The sequence below is a fragment of the Mya arenaria genome, chromosome 2 (assembly GCF_026914265.1).
Source record: "Mya arenaria isolate MELC-2E11 chromosome 2, ASM2691426v1".
NCBI lineage: Eukaryota > Metazoa > Mollusca > Bivalvia > Myida > Myidae > Mya > Mya arenaria.
Window position 1 is genome coordinate 20535290 of NC_069123.1, and position 23227 is coordinate 20558516.

Below are 23227 nucleotides of genomic sequence, written 5' to 3' on the forward strand. Positions count from 1 at the left end.
GTCCCAGTAATGTATGTTCTCAACAACACCTACTAGATAGTACTCCGCCTACTTCACTCTCGTGCGTACCAGATCCAGCCGGAAAACTTTTTTTGTGTCGATTTTTGTCAATTTTGTAATTGGTTGAAACGAGTGAATGAGTTTTTCCGAAATGTTGACCTATATGAGGTGGTAGGCGTATGTGTCCTCTGCAACAACTACTAGATGGTATACAATGAGACTTTGCTTTCCAGATAAAAATATTATCCGGGCAAATAAAATAGTCTCCGGTTGGCCGGAGAATAAGTTATCCGGCCTGAAAACTTCTGGCTTTCCGACTAACTTCGCGCACCTGTCTTGTATTCAAACTTAAACAAACTGGCAGTTTGTCGACTTCTTTACTAGTTCCACGGTATACCTCTGAAAGGAATGAATGTGTTGTCATTTCTGGTTCTACGAGGCTCCGTTCTTGTTTCATTTTATATAAACGATTTCGTCAACAACCCCAAATCAAAATAAGATTATTAACTGACAAAACTACTATTTACTTGGTTCTAAATTACCCCGTATCAGCGACTATTGCACTTAAGACTGCCCAGGCAGAAGATAAACGAATTTGCCAAACGTTGGCTTCACTGTGTGGGAACGGACACCGGATATAGCTCAAAAAGTGAAAAGTAAACAGACAAATATGCAGTTGTTTTTCTTTACCTTTAAGATCTTGCTTTGTTAACGCATGTCTACCGTATCCAGAAATGAAACAAGTGTTTGAACTAATAGCTGAATGCTAAATTTGGCCTATGGTGTACTTTAAAGTGCTTACGATTAAGCAGACCTCGAAAATGTTTCTTCAAATCTGAGATGATCACCTCAAAACTTACAGAATTTCGACAAGTATTGTTATTTTTAGGAAATATATCGAATAAATAAAAAATCTGAATCGAAGGATTTTACAACCATAACCTCAACTATTTTTATTGTAAGAACTGGCAATGTAACTTTTAAACTGTTAAAGATATGCCCTTAGAAGTGTTCACAATACTGTACTGGGGATAGCCGTATTATGTACTGAGGATAGTTTCAAAGTTGAGAAATGTGTCCTAGTGATAACATGTAAAATGGGACAAAAATTGATAGTAACACTGTTAATATTCAATATACATGTATGTCTATTTCGAACTTACATATAATCCGCAAAAAGTGAGAGTTCAATTTAATAATAAATTATTGAGTTTATTGAACTTTAGTTAACAATTAGTTTGATCCATGCTCTCCTAAATAAACGTATATGTGCAAGCTGCTTTAATATCAAGATTAATCACAATACATACTTTCTCACTGAAGTAAACGAGCAGAGACCATTATTCTGCTCTAAGTAATAGCATCATCGACCCAAGCTTAGATAAAAGCTTCACGTGTTCCAAATTTGATCACAATATCTCATTTCCTACTGGTGACTTTCTGTGTTCTAAAAGTACCTACTTGATTTACAAAGCAATACTATATATACATGAATCGCAAACACCACATAAATTCTACGGCCATATGTTTTGTGTTCCACAATTAATCAGATTACCGGCGTATTTTAAATATTTAAATATTTGCGACTCGCACGTTGATGCTTGTGAAAAACATATCATGGTTAACTTATCTATATAAATGAAACAGTTTTAAGTATATACAGATACAAAAAAAAATCCCTCGATATGGACAACATCAAACAATTTCCAGTCTCGTTATTCTAAGTACATCGTTACTATCCTCAGTCCACTTAAAAGCTATCCCCTGTGCAGTTATTTATTTGCTTCATCTATCCCCTGTACACCGACAGGGCATCAAAAAGTATGAATATCTCCGTAAAACAAAACATATCGTATTGATATCTTACACAATACTAGATAATGTAATAACAATGAATTAGCTCGATTCAGTTTCTAATCTTATTTTCAATTCGTTGAATTATGTCTGAAATCGTACCACATTACTGAACATTTGTGAGCGATCATGCAACTTTCGGCGAGAATTGGGCTATTATATTATATTGCACAGGATCAAATTATTCGAAACTCTTCGATTTTGATAAATCTATAACCATAAAATACAAAAAAATGAAAAAAAAAAGCTTTCCATGTGTCAAAATCAAACGCTTATCTATTTATCACTTTTTGAGCTATATCCGGTGTCCGTTCACCCACAGTGGGCTGTCTACAACTGAATCATTTTTTTATATCAAGTAAACATAACAAACCATATCATCCAATATTTCATGAACAACATCATAAGTAAAAAAAAAGATATCGTTGTCACCTAGATTTCAACAGCAACTTGGCATGCACATAATTATAAACTTCATTAAAAAGAAGGCATGGGACCGTTATTATATCAGGAAGCAATTTACGTTCTCAATTATTTAAAGTTATTGTAAATTATATCGAAACATTTGTCATGGCTATTCTGGTATATGCTGACACTATCAGGGACGAAGTCACTCCGTATGAACTAGAAGACCTTGGGCGAAACTTGATCGAAGCTGCCGAGCATCGCATCACTCGCACCTTCTTACTGACCGTACCTGTTGTCCTTACATGTTCGATATCTAACCACATCGCATCACTCGCACCTTCTTACTGATCGTACCTGTTGTCCTCACATGTTTGATATCTAACCACATTGCATCACTTGCACCTTCTTACTGACCGTACCTGTTGTCCTCACATGTTTGATATCTAACAACATCGCATCACTCGCACCTTCTTACTGACCGTACCTGTTGTCCTCACATGTTCGATATCTAACCACATCGCATCACTCGCACCTTTTTACTGACCGTACCTGTTGTCCTCACATGTTCTATATCTAACCACATCGCATCACTCGCACCTTCTTACTGACCGTACCTGTTGTCCATACCTGTTTGATATCTAACCACATCGCATCACTCGCACCTTCTTACTGACCGTACCTGTTGTCCTCACATGTTTGATATCTAACCACATCGCATCACTCGCACCTTTTTACTGACCGTACCTGCTGTCCTCACATGTTTGATATCTAACCACATCGCATCACTCGCACCTTCTTACTGACCGTTCCTGTTGTCCTTACATGTTCGATATCTAACCACATCGAATCACCATATTTTGTGGTATCATTTGAAAGGGATTTATGAGTCGAGTATGAGCAAACTGTAGTCAGAGTTAAACATTGCAACCAATTAACTAAATGTTTGACCAATTATCCCACATCAGTTCTTCTAGTTCTCGCGTTTGTATACTTCGCCAGTAAGATGTATAGTTATAAGGCTAGGAACGAAACTATGTTTACATTTTATCGCCAACAAACATACGAGGAAATTAGTTTCAATAAATCATCATCTGTATTAATACGATAGCTTAATTGTCTCTGCTGTACATTGGAATGAACCTAAAATTACACTAAATGCACATTTTATTTGCTTCAATTATTAACTGACCGATCAGTATAATAATTCATCGAGGGCTATAAAATGTAATTAACTTATTCTTTTACCTGGCAAACGACTTTGAAACCTTTGAAGTGGTGTATGAACAAAAACTGTATGGAAGGTCTCATCAATCATGTTTCAATAAATGTAATAAGTAGATAAAGCAACTGTGTAAGCATTGAGTTCAGGGGCTCATTATTTCAATAGGAACAAAAGGAATGTTTCGTCATTAATAGATAACGGATTTTTAAACGGTAGGACTTTTATAAATAAGTGAATGTGTGTGTTTTTTATGGTGTTGAAGCAATTATTTGCAGGTTTAAAATTTACGAGTACAATATTATAAGAAATGACAGAATGAGCGTTTGATTACAACTTTTCAAGAAACACTATGTTTCATAGAGGTTTCAAATAAACGTACACTCGACGAAACTTATAAGTGTGATACTACTAAATTTTCATTATTTATTTACTTCTTTATTTTATTCCATCAAATTTGGAACAAAGCATAATTATATCGATACCAATATAAAACGCTATTTATTATTCAATTGTTTCGACAAATAATGGGATCATTGCGTTAAATAGCCAAACGTTTTCAAAACATGAGGAAATTTCTCTATACAGTATATCCGCGCTATTTTGTGTTTTTCATACGGGCTTATGGGTTATAAGCCCGTATGAAAGACACAAAATAGCGCGGATATCGCTGCAAGAAAGAGGGGTAGCACTTGGAATTGTTTTGCTGGGTGCCTCCTCTTGGGAGGTATGCTTATATTGTTTACATTTACAAGTAAATGATTTGCTTTGAAACAGTTAAATCAATATTAAACACTTGCGTTAAATTGACTGGCTTACAACCTAGCATTGTTTGTATGCATAATATACCACTTTAGTATTGTTAACATAAGATTTACCTATTCCAATGTGCTTTATACTTCACAGAGGCTGCATAGCGGGGTTTAAACTATTTCGACAATATTTTAAACTACTTATATGAAACAATTTAAATAGCATTTTCAAGTTTGTACAAATTTCGTTAAAAGCGCTAATGCTCGCAATGCAAAATTAGTCCTATTTAACAAGTACACGTTGAATAGTCGATATTAGGTCGTATTTGTCGCATTCATGATTTCAGGTCACGAAAAGAATGGATGTTCATAGAAACATATTTGCTTAGCTTATGAACAAGTACCGGGCCACGGGAAGGATTGAATCATGCATTATAAGTTCAAAAACTAAAACCCACAAATTTATTTATGCTATATAATATGTTGAGTTTTTACTTATTTTACTAATTTTCATTTTTTTTTATATTTTGTTCCACAAAAGAAATGTTGTGCAGTAAACTTAGATCAAATATACGTGTACTTCTTTAATGTACCTCGCCTGGAAATTTCATTGCAAAACGTTCACTTCACGTTAACGTGAGGTTCCTAAAATATTTCAAAATTAAACTTGTCACACTTTAAAGTTTTGTCAGATGTATATATTTTTAATCGATTGAAATACCATCACTATAAAAAGTTGTTCCATGGTTTCATCCAAATATGTACTTAAATTTCTTCATCTATTAGTTGCATTGTCCAGTTCTCTTAGTAATAATTAGATGACGTGAATAAAATCTTAATGATTAAGAGTGGGTGGAGTAGCTAACAATCCCTTCCTAACCATTAAAATTTTAAGTCAGGTCATCTAACTAACTTAGAATATAACCTTATTGGCTTATACACAATACAGTGTCAGCGCAAGATCTGATGCAGGGATTGTGTATCGGATAAGTTGCAATGTGCGGACTTTTTAAACACCCGCGCAATTTGAAATTCTTAAAGCTGCACTCTCACAGATATACCATTTTTACAACTTTTTACTATTTTTGTCTAGGAAAGAGCATATTTTTGCGTAAATATCTGCAAACCAATGATATATGATTGCTGACAAAAAAACAGATCGTAGATTTTCATATTTCCGTTCGAAAATTAATGTTTTATGGCTTTTTTTACTAACGGTTTAAAAAAAATGCATAAAACATCAATTTTTGAACTTAAATATAAAAATCTTCGATCTATTTTTTGTCAGCAGTCTTATACATCTGGTTTCCATGGATTTTCGCAAAAAAATGGCTCTTTCCAAAACAAAAAAATACAACAGTTCAATCTGTGAGAGTGCAGCTTTAACGATTTGCTTAGTACTTATTTTTGCCTATCTGCAATTTCATCGGCTGTAAATGAGGTTGTATTCAAAAGCATTGTTTATTGTCAAAACAATCCCTCGCCTAATAAACGGCGTAGTTATATGGAACAACTTTTCAAACTTGAGACATTGATGATATAAATGTAAAAATACTTCAAACAAATGCCAACCTTGATTATTGCTGTCGAATTAAAGAAAGAACTCAAAACCTGAGCTGATAATGTATTTGAACTTCACTAAAAAGTGTCAGTGTTGCAAACATTCCAGCGTAGTCAAGGGATGTAGAACTGAAACTGTTAAATAAATACAATATTTCAAACAAGTATGAATATGAATTAACGCCGTGACACTCGAGATGACTGGGTGTTTATTGTGCAGTATAAACTTTTTTTTATTTTACAACGATTGCGAAGAAAGCTTTGTTGAACCGTAATTTTCACACATACGAAAGATATTATTGTTTATTGTGGAAAAACATATACAGTAGGCATTAGCCCATGAGTATACAAATACAATGGTTAATACATTCATATGGTTGGCGAGGAGTATTATGTACATCTAGTAAGATACAGCGAACTTGCAATACAATAAATAATTATTTCAGGCAGAACTCAATGTTTAAGTTTCAGGAAGGCACATATATGTGTCACACTTTTGTGAAAATTCAGTTGTGTACCTCTTCCTACCCCCAACCCCCACCCCCCCCCCAAAAAAAAAAAAAAACCTACGCACAAACGAATACATCACATGTCCAAAAATTAAAAATATCAAAAAATTGTTCATAGGAATACGTCAAACATACGTCACACATTCCAAAAAAACAGTTTTTGCCAATTATCCGATATAGCCCACATATGAGCTCATGGGATATGAACGCAAGTGGGCTTGTCAAAGCTTGTGAAATCAATCATGCAATGCATCCCGTGAAATACATATACAATAGTTGTCAATATTATTTTAAATACATAACATTTAAAAATGTATTACCACTAATTTCTGTCCAAGTAGCATGTGGTATTTAAGAAATATTACACACCACTGAGGGTCATATGACATTATAAGGACCGGTCAGTCAGCCCCGAAGGTGTATATGAACCAAGGCGCTAGCCGAGGCGTTAGCCAAGGTCCATTCACTTTCGAGGGCTGACTGGCCGGTCCTTATACTGCCATATGGCCCGAAGTGGTGTGTTATATTTCTTATATCATACCGAAGACTTTTTTACCATTCAATGATTTTAAAGCGCCTTTGATGTGTTTTATTGAACAAATCTAATAATGTTTACTTGCGCTAAATAAGGAGAGTTACCCAAATATACCCACGTGGCAAAATTGCGTTTGTAATCATAAAAATTGCAAAAAAAATAAACAAATTAATAAATTGGCATCAGTGTTCGTTGAAAGCCATTTAACTACGATGATCTAGCTAGATTTTACAATTTATATATTATTATATTGTGTTTAATACATACCCGCAGAATTCGCTTTAAAAAATGACCATAAAGTTGTACCTATTAATTATTATTGTTAATTGACATATTCGTATGTGTGAAAATTACGGTTCAACAAATCTTTATTATATGCGTTCCGTTGGTTTATAGAGATTTATCAGTGAATAAAAATAATATTTTACTGTTTCAAACAGTGAAATAACATTTTGAATAGTTCACTGTTTTAAAATTTTAGCCCGCTCTTAATTTCAAATCCAACGTCAACGCGCATAAGGCTGGGACACAAATTTAACGACGTCATTTCCGAAATTACATTTGTATACAATTTTGCTCGTTTTTCTGATAAATACAATACACTGTCATTTAAATACTTTTACGCATACAATTAAAAAAATGTTTAAATGTAAGATTGCAATATAGTTCACCTTTAGAACACATTATGTAAATATGTATACAGCTTTAGCGCTCACTCGCTACAATATATTAGGATTTTACACTGAAACAAACAATTATTATATATTCAGAAAAATGATAGCTACTTCTCAGCTATAATTTATAGCGGCGTAAATTACAACCTTTTCAAAAAGGGGGTAATTAAGAAAATAAATTAAAATACCAATAAAACTCCGAAAATAAGCCTAAAAGAAACTCGAGATAATAGAAAAACTTTATTTTGTGTTTATCTATGACACTCGTGAAATAAAATAAGACCTTACACTGAAATAAACAAATATTCTCTATCTATTTATTTGTTTATATATTCATTTATTTATTTATTTATTTATTTATTTATTTATTTATTTATTTATTTATTTATTTATTTATTTATTTATTTATTTATTTATTTATTTATTTATTTATTTGTTTATTTATTTATTTATTTATTTTTATAATGATTATTATGATTATTATGATTATTATTATTATTTTTATTATTATTATTATTATTATTATTATTATTATTATTATTATTATTATTATTATCATTATTATTATCATTATCATTATTATTATTATTATTATTATTATTATTATTATTATTATTATTATTATTGTTATTATTATTATTATTATTATTATTATTATTATTATTATTATTATTATTATTATTATATAAATATTCAATTATTGTTACCTTAGGTAGAATAGTTTAACCCTTTAACCCTCCAGACGTATTTATCGTTTCATGTAACCATACATTGTATAACTATGGACTTAAAAAAGGAAATATCACAGGGAAATGGAAGCATATACTTATTCAAATACTCTTAGGGGAAAAGACAACTCAGTTTACATTTAATTGAATCACAAATGTTTGACATTTAAATAAATGATCTAATATCTTATGATTTAAGGTCATAAAAAGTGTATATGTGTAGATTTAAAATCAGATTGTTTTCATATACGGAAATGATTTAAATCAAACTATAAAACGTATATTGGTTATGACTATGATCATTAAAATTTGTAACCTACATGTTGCTAGTGATAATAGTTCTGCATTTCATTTAATTTGAAAACAAGAAAGACAATTGATGCAAAGCATCAAAGGGCGCCGTTTAATAGTTTATGCATTTGTTATATGTTGAAAAACAAGGAATAGTCAAGGCCAAAAAGCATATTATGGTGCATTGAACCGCATCCATGAAATTCTCAAAATATTTGTAGTATTCTGCTTAACAACATAGGCTAAAGCATTGAAATTGAAGAGTTTCAAGTTGAAGATTTCATTAGGGGTGTGGTACATTAATGAACACGACAGAATTAGGGTGCTTGTGCACTGTACTTTTTGTCATTGCCACCTATCCATATACCAAGTTTTATTTCAATACCATAAGTAGTTTTAAAGTAATGCTCTGGTCAAGAAAAGTCGGCAAAGGCCAATATTTTTTTTATTAGCTGAAATACAACTATAGTTATTATGCACTGCACTTCCTCTCGTTGTGCTTTACCATTGAATGATGTTTAATGAAATTCCAAACAGTAGTTTCCTAGTTATACCCCGTACAGGAAAAGGTATAAAGGGAATAACTCTTGCAATTCGATGAAATAGAGTTATTGTTCTTGTACACTGCAGTTCTAATCATTTAGGGGGGAGTGGGCAACGTCACCATGCTGGAATGACAACTTGAAGGGAAGAATAAGTTTCCTCATTATATGGGGGATTCATCATGAAGAAGTGATATGAAATAACAATTTAACAATTTTTGTAGTACTTTAATAAACATTATCATTTCGTCTGAAAGTTGCAAACATAAATAGAACATAATAATTGAACTGTTATATAAAAAGTGAACATTGTTTACTAGATGAAATGCATTTATAACATAACATGCCTTGTTTTTAGCTGTTTAATAATACTAAAATGTATGAAATTGGACAAATTGCATTAAAATCTGGTCAATGGAATTATAATGTTAACTTCTTCATTTACAAGATAAAGAAGAGTTGAAAATGGATGTTTTTAGTTCATAATGATATTAACACAAAAATAGCATGTGTCTTATTGGACAAGGGCAATATTTTTCAAATATGATAAAAATAATGCATACAAACTGAATATGAATCAGACTATGTATGAAAGAAATAATACTGTTTCTATTTTTCTCAAAGGTTTTGAAATACAACAATGCACATATAAGCATGAATAGGCCAAATATGCAAAAAAATAATAGTAAACAATGTGTGATACTGAACACTTATAATAATTTCTTTGTGCATTAAATGAATATATACCAGAAAAGCAATACTAAATCAAGTCCAAAATGAATAATAACATGAAGAACACCCCTTTATGAATATCTTCATAACAAATCGGAGTACATGTAAACAATAATCATTTAGATAATAAGTATCAAATGTGTCTCGTTTAAAGTGTGTTTTTATTTGCATTAAATTAATATATACCAGAAAAGCAATTATAAAAATCCTTAAATGTATAAGAAACTGAAAACAACAAAGAATAACACCCATTTATGAATATCTCCAAAACAAATCAGAGGTCACCTAAACAATAATCATTCATATAATTAGTATCAAATGTGTCTAGTTTTTGTGTGTCTGTTCATTATCTTTAAATGGGCATCTTTAAAGTGAAACTCTTATTTAAAATCAATACATATACTTGTATTTATAACACACATCAAATTGACTGATAAACCAATAACTACTTACTAAATAATGCATTTACTGAAAATATTGTTTACTGATAACAAACTTGTGACCCTGTTTATAATAGCAGAAAGCATGACAAATATTAAATGATTGGTGATTGCTAAAATATTTACTGTGGTCTACTATAGTATCACAAGGCAGAAATACCATGTTTTATGTTCATTCTTATTCGCAAATTGAACTTAAGATCCTTCTTTAGAAACATTGTTGTTGACATCTATCAACCCATTTTGAAAAATCAAAACAATAATATTAATTGTGATAAGTCTAGTTTGGGAGTAAGAGTGCATCTTTAAAAATAGTGTGTGTTTTTTTCACTTATATGAAATTTGTTACAATTCAATTTGACAAATGAGACGAATTGTTTAAGATAGGAAATAGAAGTAGTAATTGCACATAATACAAAACAACAACAAAATTGACAAAATTCAATATATTAACAGGAAATCTATATGAAAACAAAAATCCTTAAAGGCCATAATTATTTAAACTGATTTAAGGACTTAGTAATACACACTTTTATAAAAGCTTTAACCGACAACATAGTTATTATCATGGTACACTATGGGACTTTTATCCAAATTATGAAGATTTTAAAGAATTAAAAAAGGTTATTTAAGTTTCATTACACCCACCCCCAAACTCCCAGGGCTACAAAGAGCGACAAGTAAATATTTTGTCTATATTTGATATTTTTTCACATTATCAGAGATTATGAAATCAATACAACAGCTTCTGGTAAAATAAACTTCAGTTAACAGAAAATTTAAGTTCAATCGAACATATTATTGATACACATGAAGAAAAATCCTTTTGATTGATCTTGTGAGTCTTCGGAACAGAGCAGTATTTCGATGTTTGAAAATATATATCAGTTTTATAAATTCATAAAAAAAATAGTTAATAATAAGGCAAGCTGCTGAAATCATTTTAAATATATTCTATGATGTCTATTGAACAATTTAAAAGACAATTTATGAAATTTTACCGTTCAGTTTTGAAGAAAATATACATAATGCCATGTAACCATACATTTTATAACATAGCTAATAAAATGCTTAAAAATCAACCTTTTTCTTGTAAAAAAATATAATTAGCTTTATTGGACTTATTCATAAAATGTAATCATTCATATAAATGAATTTTACGTCTGATACTAACTCAGAATTCAGATTTAAAATCAATGAATGTACTTTTGAATTAAAATATGTAAAGAAACAAGAACACTAAGTAGGCGGTAATGCCTCTCCAAAAATGCCAGAGTGAAAGTTCTCAACTAATGTCTTTTTAATATTATAACATGTAAACAGTCTCTGTGGGTAATCGATGTCTATCTGTCTTATTTTGTTTAATCCTTCACTCTTCAACATTTGAAGTTTGGTCTGTTTCCATGCGTTTGTACTTGTAGTGTGTGCACAGATGATAATTAGTCAATGCTGATTTGGTTTTCATGCCCCTTCAGGTTCTTTACCCATCTAGATTGTTTAGTGCTGTAAAGGAAAATAAGTTGTACTTTAAAGCCTTTCTAACTAATTAGTATAGATAATAATACTGCCATTCATATACAAAATAAAATATAAACAGTTTAATATTTCTCGACATTATTTAAAAAAAAAAAACAAGCTGATACATACATGTATATAATATAAAGAAAATTATTAAATTCATCAATAAAATTCATCATCATCATCATCATCATCATCATCATCATCACCACCACTTGATTATTGAATACAGTGAGTTTATAAAATAACAAAAACCAACTCAAATATGTTTTATATGAAATACTCACATCATCTTTATTAGATGTGACTGCCTTGTGGATAGACATGGATGTCAAATCTGTCTCAATGATTCAACATAGTATTTAATGCAGGCTGGAATTCTTCATAACCCCGACTTGTTGACTTAATTTAGTTATATTCAGTCATTTTCCTGCCTGAAAGAAATTAGACTTCTGATTATCAACCAGCAGAAACTACCACCGTAAAATACAAATGCACATGCAAGTATTATACATTCTGCACTAATATCCGTTTTAGCCAAGAGTAAGGGTTGGTAGGCACAAATGTGTAGGTGTTGTGCATATGGTTGATAATGATTCACAACAGTATGGGGTTTTAACGAGACCTACACCAAGCAAATGAATGTCGCTAGTGTCCAAGCTGTCGTGACTTCCAGCCCGAAACCATGTACATCTTTTTCTCACAGGTTTATTTTGAAAATATGCAGTTTGTAAACAAATAATGGGTATGTTCATGTATTATGGTATGTTAGAAATAGGTCACATACCAAAACACATCATTTTTAAACAAAATTTTAAGTCTAATATTTTTCTAAAATAAAACAATCAAATTAAAGATTACATACTCATATCATATATAAAAATAATATTCATAAGTACATTTAAAAATATGTAACATGTACATAAGTAGATATAAAGTATGTAACATGTATATTTATAGTACATGTAAAAATATTAACACGCTGTCTTAACATTTAGCAAATAAAAATTATTCAGGAATTCCAAAGATAAATTAAAAAAAAAATTTTTTTGAACACATCAACGTATGAAACTACTCAAGGATACTTCGATCATAGCCCTTTGATACGAATACCCCAGTTCCATGCCAATTGTTGACATTCGTTTTTTTCGACAGAAAATCTTCTCTTACGCGTACAATTCACTTATAATCCATGTTTTACTGTAATGACTCAAATTATTAGATGTATCGTAATCAACTTTCAGTGTGCACTTTTAGTGTTTACTTATTTAAACGTATATTCATGAGAAAAACATCACCGAGTTTCCAAATACTACGATGTAGAAATTCCATTATTGACCTATGAATAGCGGGGAAATACCTTCTGGTTTTTAAAATAGCAACATCCGGTACAGGCCGAATACGCCCAATGTTCGTCGCGATCTGTTACGGTGAATGGCGATATATGTCGATGTTACCCGATGTTTCCCGAGTTTTATTACATTGCTAATACCATAATGAAAGTGTAAGATTTATGAAATTCCCGCGAAAACATCTTATCACATGGCATACTCGACCAATCATTTTGTGCGCACTGTGTACTGTTCTAAACATAAAACAACTCGGGGGCAATCGTAATGAAATTTTACTATTAAATGTCACCTTCAACACATTAACAAATAAAGTTAGGTGAACATTTAATTCCGATATCGATTAAATCAAAGAAAACAGCTTACCTCATGGTTTATCAATGCACTAAACATAACAAAACAAAATAAAACATAATTATTCCCATTCACATAATTACCGGTCGACACATTTTACATTTCCGGCACATGATTACAGGTAACCAATCGGAAAACGTAAACGAATCGGGAACAGTTATTAAACTTATTTGTCGTTCTTCCGAAATAATGTTTTGAAGATAAATTGAAGACAATCTATTCAACCATAAATAACATTTTTAACACCCATGCAATCGCCACCCATTTGCATTTTTTAATCATAATAAAATAACAATAAAACCAAACTGTCAATCAAACTAAAAACCGCTCCTACCACTAAAATAAATTCCCATTCCATAATAGGCGTGCACTTCAGTGCGGCGCCAATAAATACATTCAAAGAAACATTAAATTCTGTATGAACAAGTTATTTATCATTGAGAAAACATGAAAAACAGCTTAATCTATTGACCTTTCACATTAATTTAAAGCAAACGTTGTCCTTGTTTACTTTAGTTTCGAAAGAAAATTTAATGCACACTTGTTTGCCTAACTACTGGGACAGGGACTAATAACATCCTTCTCCCAGCTAACATTGAATTTTGAAATAGAGGCTTTATTTTTTGTAACAAAGTTGCAATGGTATAAAGTAATATTTTTTGTTAACGTTTAAAAATCAAATCATGTCTACCTGAATCGAATGTGGTATTACATTAACAATAAGCTAGTTTAATGTTATACTTACTTATATTGTTACAGGATACAACTTTCAATTATATTTTTATCTTATTGTCAATTATAACTTCTGTACATTCTTATCGTCTTCTTCTGGGCGTTTGTCAGATTGCGCTTACTAAGGGATCGTGACAAGGTATGCGAGGGCTTAGCGCTATCGGCATGGAGGCATAGATCGTGAAGCACTATAAATTATTGTTATTTCCCTTGCAAATTGATAAATTGCCTACAGAATATATACAGAATTTATTTAGTAGTCCGTGACCGCAATCTGAGTACACAAACCAAAAGGTTGTCCGGTAAAACATCGCCAGATTTGGCAGTCCCTGGCTGACTTGTTATAAATATTGTGATTGGTTGATATTTTGGCAATGTGTATTTATCGTAGCGTACCGGCCTCTTAGAAATCACATAGCAATGTAACTTTCCGCTGTAGGCGGAAGTGCGTCCATAGTGAAACGTTCCGCTGTAGGCGAAAGTACGTTCATAGTACGTTGATGTACTTGGTAATATGCAAATTGGCATACCCAGTTCTCCGTGTGGAGGTTTAGTGCCAATATATATAAGACCAGTCGATCCCTTCAGGGTTGAGCATGCTTTTCTCTGTTGGCAATATAACGTTCCGCTGTAGACGGAAGTGCGTTCATAGTATTAAAAAGTTGATGAACTTGGTTGGTAATATACAAATTGGCATTACTAGTTCTTCTTGTGGAGTCCCATATATATATTGTGATAAGACAAGTCGACTCCGGGTTGACAATGGTTTTCTCTGAAGAGATCTGTTGCATCTTTGGTCTCGCATGTTACAAATGGTGGCAGCGTTGGAATGAAGACAACTACCGGACCGGAGATGCCTTACCCACGAGTTTTCCATGCCAAGACTCGGGACGTGTCTTCTCGGAGGGTAAAGTAATGTAACGTTCCGCTATAGGCGGGAGGGCGTTCATAGTACGTTGATGTACTTAGTAATATGCAAATTGGCATAACCGGTTCTCCATCTGGAGGTTCAGGGCCTATGTATATTCGACCAGTCGACCCCTTTAGTATTGAGCGTGTTTTTCTCTGAAGGGATCTGTTGGCCTTGTTGGTCTCGCATTTTATAAATGGTGGCAGCGGTGGGATGAAGACAACTCAACTGCCGGACCGGAGTTGCCTTACCCACGAGTTTCTTAGGCCAAGACGAGTCTTCTCGGAGGGGAAAGTTTTGTAAAGTTCCGCTGTAGGAACGTTGATGTAATAAGTAATATGCAAATTGGCATAACAAGTTATCCGTGTGGACGAAGAATATACTGTATATAAGACCAGTCAACCCCATCAGGGTTGAGAATGCTTTTCTCTGAATGGATCTGTTGCATCTTGGACCGCCCACGTTACAGCAGGTCCAAAAGATATGTTTGAAGTTTGGAACATTTTGAAACGTCATTTAAACATTGCCAAAGCTTACGGCGAATATTAAGGTGATAATTTTGGCATTCCAAAATGACTGCGCGATATTTTGTGATATATAGTTGAAGCCCGGAATTATAAATATTCTGATTTCCCCAAGCTAATCACCCGGTACAAAATAAAATTGTACGGTTTTAATACACACAGGTTACTTTGTAAACAACAGAATCATTGATCCGCTACATTAAATTTAATAGCTTGATTTGTACCGCCATGGAAAAACCCAGTTATGTGAACTCCGGGTTACATGTATTGACAATGTATTGCAAAGGAAGTTGAAAGTAAGTGAATTTTGACTAGTGCGGAACGACATTTACACTCTGACTTTGACATCGGGATTGTAAACAAAAAGTCTATTGGCTGTAATTAATAACATTAAATCTACATTATTAGACTTCATGTGAAAGAAACCTTATGAATAAGTATGCGCCTATTTTAAATATATTTGATTTCATTTGCAATGACTTTGATTTAACCTGTTGTTAGCCTCGTTTTTGACCGGGATGCAGCAAATTTGTATTTGCATGTTATATATATATGATTTCATATGTTCGATGCTGCTTACGGTAAGCTGTAAATGAATCCATATGAGTATGGAATCATTAACTATGGAAATCGCTGGGTTCCCAGTGTGTCTAAACGTAAAATGGCTATACTACGTTTTAGAAACAGCCTATTATCAACGGACAGCGAAACTTATTATATATGGTAACAAAAGATGTACTAATAATTATACTAGTGATGTAAAGTCGCTATGGAATGACCTTAATCTTGAGCAGCAAATCTATTCAAGATCTAGTTTTGATTTGTCAAGAGCGAGTGACCTGGTAAGAGACTCATATCATGAACGTCTGTCACGTGACAAGCAAGATGTTAGAAAAGTGAAAAGGCCACTTTTATTAATATATATATTTGTCTCTTTTTTAAAGAAAGTAGAAACGTTAATTGTTTTGGAGTTTTACCCATTCGTAACAAATTATGTCGCATTGTTGGAGAACCCCCTGAAAAATAGACTTTGGAATAGTAGCCAAGTGAAATGTGAAACGCATTCCCTTTTATTTTGTAAGACGACCATTATAATAAGTCCCGCTTTACAAAATGAGAAAATAACTACACATATAATGTTCATACCACGTAATGCAGTGAAGAACGGCTATATAGAATGGAATTAAGCAGAGCAGAAATAAAAGAGAACAAGGAAACAAACACATATACTCAAAAATGAAGAGTATTTACATAAATAGTTTTTGTATATGTAGCAATGGTATGAACCACTACTTTATATTCAGTATTCCTTATAGAATTATAAATATTATAAGTACTATCTAATTATTTATCTCAATATTACAGTCTAAATTTATCAAATTAAAACTAAAACATAAACCCCAGTTTAGGGAATAATTTGTTGCATGTTTCTTGTTTATACTTTAATAAACTATAAAACAAAGTAAAAAGAGAAATATGGTACGCCATTGCTCAATGCGTTATGCGAATTTGTATAAGAAGCATCCAGAATGAGTATACTTAACACGTACAATATAAAAGTGTTAAATGTTTAACTAATTAAGATTTAAAACTTATTTTAAATAAATCTTTTTGAAAATTAATTACTGCAGAAAAGCGAAGATTTTGTTGATATCTATTTGAGCCTGCCGATTATGTTTAGTTGTAATTTTTTTATTTAAGAACATCTCTGACATTAATATATTAATATACTATATAATCAAGGCATTGTGTATCGTAAAAATAGCGCAGGAATATGTCACAAGTTCATTTGAAAAAAAGTGACTTTACACCGTCAAATCACGCTTTGGGTTGATCTACGGAACAGTAAAATCATTACATAATTCAGAGGACCCAAAATACTTTATTTCAACAACAGTCTGAAAATCAACATGTCAAATTTATCTGTCTCATAAGACTTGGAAATTTATAACAAAAATGACCCTCATGAATTTTGTTCTTATCTGTCCTAATCGATGCACCCAATCGTACAACAAAACAATACTTTTAAACTTTTAAAGTATATTCCAGTATTGAACGCAGCTAATAAAGCTATCTGGTGCATTGTGATAAGCCCCATAGGTGGCAATGCATGGTATATAACTAACGGGTTTCCCAAAATTATATCAAAGATGATATTAAAACGATTTTGTATCTACAGTTACAGACACATGAACATCCAATGTATCTATAAAGTCAGGTTGTCATAAAATAACTTTATTTTGTCGAAATATACCCTAGCATTGATTTTAATTTAAACGGATGGCCCGACCTGTCTTACGTCTTCGTTTTATTTTTCATGTTAAATCACCTGGCACGTGCATGTTTATATATTGATATGATTTGATGTCTACGTATATTGAATAGTTATATATTTATATAATGTCAGTTACGTATATTGGCGATGTACTGTGTTGTGCAAGTTAAATATAGACTCTCCCTTTTCGTCTTCCTTTTCCTGTTTTTCATAACTAAAAAAGTCTGCTGATATACACTGTTGAGTGCTGCGTTGCGACTTCCACGACCACACAAACGACAGCCCCGATAACTTAGTGGTAAAGCGTTCGCTTTGGCTGTCGCCGCGTCAAAGAGAAAGACGTTCAAATATGGTGTCAGTAGCACTGGGGAAATCGTATACTCAGTACTGGTTCAACCAGGGAAAATCGTATACTCAGTACTGGTTCAACCAGAACCAGGGAAAATCGTATACTCAGTACTGGTTCAACCAGGGAAAGTCGTATACTCAGTACTGGTTCAACCAGGGAAAGTCCCATACTCAGTACTGGTTCAACCAGGGAAAATCGTATACTCAGTACTGGTTCAACCAGGGAAAATCGTATACTCAGTACTGGTTCAACCAGGGAAAGTCCCATACTCAGTACTGGTTCAACCAGGGAAAATCGTATACTCAGTACTGGTTCAACCAGGGAAAGTCCCATACTCAGTACTGGTTCAACCAGGGAAAATCGTATACTCAGTACTGGTTCAACCAGGGAAAGTCGTATACTCAGTACTGGTTCAACCAGGGAAAGTCCCATACTCAGTACTGGTTCAACCAGGGAAAATCGTATACTCAGTACTGGTTCAACCAGGGAAAATCGTATACTCAGTACTGGTTCAACCAGGGAAACTTGTATACTCAGTACTGGTTCAACCAGGGAAACTTGTATACTCAGTACTGGTTCAACCAGGGAAACTTGTATAATCAGTACTGGTTCAACCAGGGAAACTTGTATACTCAGTACTGGTTCAACCAGGGAAACTTGTATACTCAGTACTGGTTCAACCAGGGAAACTTCTACAGTAAGTGCTGGTTCAACCAGGGAAACTTGTATACTCAGTACTTGTTCAACCAGGGAAACTTGTTTACTCAGTACTGTTTCAACCAGGGAAACTTGGATACTCAGTACTGGTTCAACCAGGGGAGGAGTATACAGTACTGTTTCAACCAGGGAAACTTGTTTACTCAGTACTGTTTCAACCAGGGAAACTTGTATACTCAGTACTGGTTCAACCAGGGAAAGTCCCATACTCAGTACTGGTTCAACCAGGGAAAGTCGTATACTCAGTACTGGTTCAACCAGGGAAACTTGTATACTCAGTACTGGTTCAACCAGGGAAAGTCGTATACTCAGTACTGGTTCAACCAGGGAAAGTCCCATACTCAGTACTGGTTCAACCAGGGAAAGTCGTATACTCAGTACTGGTTAAAGGGAAAGTTGTAGCTCGTGTAACGGTGCTTTACACCAAGCACAACAAAGAACCGAAAGTCTCTTCGCAAAGAGCTACAGTATCTCACCCTGGTCTCTTATATCTCACTTTGTTTCTTCAAGTCTTCAAATGTCTGGATTTGACTGCGAATTGCGTCACTTCTATTTAATGTCAGTGAAAGAGATATTAAATTATTGATATAATTTGATGTATTAATAATTATAAAGATAAAAAGTTCCATTTTGATATAGTTAAAATAAGTTATAAAATGTGTGCGTTAAAAGTAGTAATGAAAGATAATGTATTAATCAAAAGGTAAGTTCTAAGCGTTAATATAGTGAACATTTAAGAACACTCAATGTACAGTATAATGTTGGAAATATTACATACCACTTCTGGCAATATGAAATAATATCCACCTTTGGGAGCTGAATGGCCGGTCTTCATAAATACCGTATAACCATCAGAGGTCTGTAATATTCTTAAACAGAAAAGTTCTTGTGTCGATAGTGTTTTAAATATAAAGATTAATTAATTGGAAATTATTCATTCGAGCAAATACATCGCAAAAAAGTGCAAAATGTGATCACAAAAATTCACAGCTTTTTTAATTGTAGTCTAATACGTAAATGAGAACCCTGTAGATTAAAGCAGGAAATAGTCATATAGTCGTAATCCCATAAACCTTAAAGGTTCTTACAACTTATTATACAATATATTAACTCTTCATAGTATTATTTACCAGGCGATTGCTCACTAACCAATTTGTCACTTACGTTACATGTTGAATACTTCGTGTCATAATGTTGATTTATGTCTTATTTCTTTCTTTTTGAAGTTTTCCTTATCGTCATTTTCCTCGTTTATCATATTTTTGCAAAATCATTTTACATTAAAATGTACGTAAGGCTGAAGCATACAACGTGATAACCAAAATTTAAAACTTTTATGTTAATAAATCTTTCAAATTCTGGTATAACTGACAATTTTGTCATGTGATTTCTTATTTTAATTTCAGCCTTACATCGATGAGGTTTATATAAACCAGACGTCAATCATCATAACTTGAGATTAAAGAGACATGGATTTGAAGTGGGTAATTTTACTGCTGTTGGATCTCAGTGCAGTTTTTGCAGAATACGTGGAAATCCAAAGACATCATGAGATGGAAACGGCATTATTTGATCCTGATGGCTTTCAACGGGACTTCTGGGTTTGGCGATCAGAAGCTTCAGGCTTAAAGACTCTTCGTTTGGTCGACTCACGGCAAAGATATTTGGTCCTTATTAAGATTTGTATTGAGCCTGTAAATGAATCGGACTTTGTTACTATTCATCTTGATGACATAAGATATGCCAATGACGGACCGTACGACGTTATTTTCGTGTCTTTCGACAATGAACCATGGTCGGTGTATTCTACATTCGAAAAATGGGGTTATGGCCATGAATGGAACATCTTCAGAAACACTGGACGAAACGGCGAGCCTAAGAAACTACCTAAAGGGGAATACTTCATTGGAATAAGTGTGCAGACAGATAAGTGGGGAATCGAGTTGGATAAAATTAGATTGATAGCGGAATACCAGTCCCTTAACTCGAAACTATTTTGTGGCACAACTATGTTTGATCGAGGCCCAGACTTCTCGTATACAGACGACAAGATGTTTCATGATGATTAAACACTACGCTTAATATCTGAATTACAGTGTGTAAATAACAATAGTTTGTACTTCAATTTTAAAGAAAGTTACGCACATGATAAACATTTTAAACACCTGTATAAAACAAATTGTTCTCAAAGATAGAGCCAAAGCTCTAGCTTGGACACATACATGTAGTGTTTTGCCGATCTACAAGAATGATATTTAACCGTGTGGTCAGTATTTCAAAAGCATATCTACGAACAGGAGTGTGGTGAAAATGAGATATATGTAGTAAATATAGAACATTTACAATGAATGAAGTAATGGTGATTTTAGGTATATACGCTAGATACATTGGATAGCATACATGAACGTATAATATGTCAACAAAAGTGTCTTGTTACCAAGTGGAAAAACTAGTTGTTGGTTAGTATTTGTAAATAGAAAGTTTAATTATCTTTCACAAAACCAATCTTTTATTACATGATTTATTTTCGGTTAATGTTAAATGAGGCTTTTTCGCGCAAATTGTTAATTTCACTGAGATCATCATCGTCCATCAATGAGAATAGGCGAAACATATTTACTTAATATTTTCGCTTTGAACATTGATGAATAACAACAGTTTTATTTACATATTTTTCTATTTACCATTCATCTTCCATACTCAATCCAATTTGAAACTGTTGTTTTAGAGTTTAAAAGCGTGTTTTTTTGTTTTCATGACGCAATACATAACGTGATAAAACAGCATTAAAGAAATAGTATCAATGAATATTCATTCGGTCGACCAATATGTTAAAAAAAAGATAATTGTATAGTAAACATAAATGATTATTGTTTAATTAATCACATAAACATCGCAAATATATGGAAAAAAAACGATTATAATTTGTCGAAAGAATACTAATTTAAATTGTTGTTTACTTATTTTGATTAAGTGTGCAGGTATTTTTCTCATTCTATTACCTTTGTGCTTTGTAGCTAAAACACCGAATCGATATATCATTGTTATGGCATCAAAATCTTAAGCCGCGTCTCTGCTCGACTTATTTATACCATAATCATTGATAAAAACTTATTATGAAAGTTGTTTGTATACACACATTTAAACGTTTGCTATTTTTCGTAATTCATGTTCTGGTTGTTTGCTTGTTTTTGTTGTTTTCTACAAAAAAAATATTCTGCAAATGTTCTGTATTAGATACTGTTTTGTATATATTATACCTCATTTTATTTTACTTATATATTAAATGTGACGTTAGCCGGTCAATATAGTATGCGGGCCAATATTTTATATAATATACATATTTTTTTATGTCCGGACCTGTCAAAAAATATGATATGGACTGCTATTGTCATAAAATGGTGATTGCGGCTTTGCGATTTTCACCACGGCGAAAAGTTGATGTTTGTACATTGTCTGCTTTGTTCAATAAAACACATCAAAAACGCTTTAAAAAATGAATAGTTGTATAAATGTTTGATATAATAAAAGAAATATAACAAACCACTTCGGCTTACGCCTTGGTCCATATACACTTTCGGAAGCTGACCAGCCGGTCCTTATAATCATATGATCCTTAGTGGTGTGTAATATTTCTTTATTATTAATAAACTTTTACGTATTTGACGCGGTCCGGGGACAATCGCGGTACCAACACCAGACAAATGACGACAATATATGCCAAAACTCGGCCAATACCGACCAAACTCGGCCAATTTGAGTTTCCTCCGTTTTGATTGTCTACAAAACTCGTCTTATATAGGATTTGCAAAATGGACTATTTTCATTGGCTGTCGAAACTTGCCTAATATGAGAAATATGCTGGAAATTATTTTAAAAGGTAGCCATTTTGTTTTCCGTTTTAGACTGTTTGATAATTTTGTGCGTCGTTTAAAACTATTTGGAATTTCTAGCCTATTAAATACTTCAACCACTTTTTACGTTTTGATATTACAGTTGTATTTAACCCATTGGTGGATTTTACGATTATTATGTTTTTGTATCCTTTGGAATTTTCAATTATCAAAGGTGTTTTTGCTGTTTACATTAACACTTTTACCCATAAACAACTCTAAATAATACGTAAATTAGGTGTGAACAACAAAATACCAATCGGCATTTCATAGGCATGCACGCTTCCTTTCAAAAGTAGGCCGAAAAGGACTAGGCCGATTTGAACAAAGCCGAAAAGGTGATTGGGCCGAGTTGTCCCTAC

The 23227-nt window shown here is 32.8% G+C and overlaps 1 long non-coding RNA gene across 1 annotated transcript; it reads left to right on the forward strand.

The window, feature by feature from the left end:
- The first annotated feature begins 3552 nt into the window (after positions 1-3552).
- On the forward strand, positions 3553-22952 carry LOC128204591 (uncharacterized). The gene is made up of 2 exons (XR_008256151.1): positions 3553-3696; positions 20379-22952. It is a non-coding gene; the product is annotated as an uncharacterized LOC128204591 (long non-coding RNA).
- Positions 22953-23227: the final 275 nt, after the last annotated feature.